At 39.1% G+C, this 1,450-nt stretch overlaps 1 non-coding gene across 1 annotated transcript; it reads right to left on the bottom strand.

Moving 5' to 3' along the window:
• Positions 1–572: 572 nt before the first annotated feature.
• Positions 573–679, bottom strand: LOC121211523 (small nucleolar RNA R71). The gene has a single exon (XR_005906747.1). It is a non-coding gene; the product is annotated as a small nucleolar RNA R71 (small nucleolar RNA).
• Between the last annotated feature and the right edge of the window lie 771 nt (positions 680–1,450).

Raw genomic sequence — 1,450 nt, forward strand, 5'->3', positions numbered from 1 at the left:
CTAGCTTATGACCAGAAGAAACCCGCCAGGACCATTACTTTTTGATAGTGAGATCAATCGCACAGTTCGTAGAAACTGAAGAGAAATAAGATGAAGCTTACGTTACACAGAAGAGCAAGAGGAAGATACTTCAACAACCACCGAGGAGATGGCTAAAAACCAAAAAAATAACCTACCTCCTACGATTGCTGTTAATCAAAATCGTGCTCCGCGCACTATGTATGATTATGTTAAACCTTCTTTAACAGGAACTGAATTGAGCATAGTTAGACCTGCTGTAGTTGCAAATACTTTTGAACTGAAACCTAACACAATTCAAATGATACAGCAATTTGTTCAGTTTGATGGTTTGCAGGACGAAGATCCCAATGCTCACTTAGCAAACTTTTTAGAACTATGTGATACAAATTAATGGCGTTTCTGATGATGGCATTCACCTTTGGTTATTCCCTTTTTTATTGAGAAACAAAGCTAAACAGTGGTTGAATTCATTATCGCGGGGGTCAATCACTACTTGGGAACAAATGACCGAAAAGTTCTTATTAAAATACTTTCCGCCTGCTTAAACAGCTAAATTATGTAATGATATATCTTCTTTTGTACAAATGGGTTTAGAAATACTTTACGATGTGTGGGAGAGATATAAGGACCTTTTGCGAAGATGCCCTCACCATAGGTTACCACTCTGGCTACAAGTTCAAACTTTTCATAATGGCCTGAATCTTTCGACTCGACAAATGGTTGACGCAGCTATTGGCGGAACCATCAATAATCAAACACCTAAAGATGCCTATGAATTTATAGAAGAGATGTCACTGAATAACTATCAATGGCAAGTCATGAGGACAAAGCCAACGAAAACATCCGATGTTTACAATGTTGATTTGGTCACCATGCTCTCTAATCAGGTAGAACTCTTGAATAAGAAAATTGATGGTTTTCTTAGTTCTTCACAGGTTCACCCAGTAATGCAGTGCGAAGCAAATGGAGGTCGATCGAGCAATTCAGAATACCGACCTTATGGCCACAACTTGGAGAACGAGCAGTTAAATTACATGGGCAATAATCCTCGATCTCAAAACAATCCTTATAGCAATACTTACAATGCAGGTTAGAGGAATCACCCAAATTTTTCATGGGTAGGCCAAGGAAATCAGAAACCACCAACCCCATCCAGGCTTTCAGAAACCACCATACCAGCAGGAGAAAAAGCTGAACCTTGAGGAGATGCTAACCAAATTCATCTCGGTGTCAGAGACTCATTTTCAGAATACTGAGATGGCACTAAAAAATCAACAAGCATCGATCCAAAGGCTTGAAACACAAATTGGACAGGTTGTTAAGATGATTTCAGAAAGAGCACTAGGAAATCTACCTAGTAACACTAAACCTAATCCAAAAGCACATGTGAAAGCAGTTACACTGAGGAGTGGAAAAGTGTTACCTGAAT

Source organism: Gossypium hirsutum, chromosome A12 (genome assembly GCF_007990345.1).
Source record: "Gossypium hirsutum isolate 1008001.06 chromosome A12, Gossypium_hirsutum_v2.1, whole genome shotgun sequence".
Lineage (NCBI taxonomy): Eukaryota > Viridiplantae > Streptophyta > Magnoliopsida > Malvales > Malvaceae > Gossypium > Gossypium hirsutum.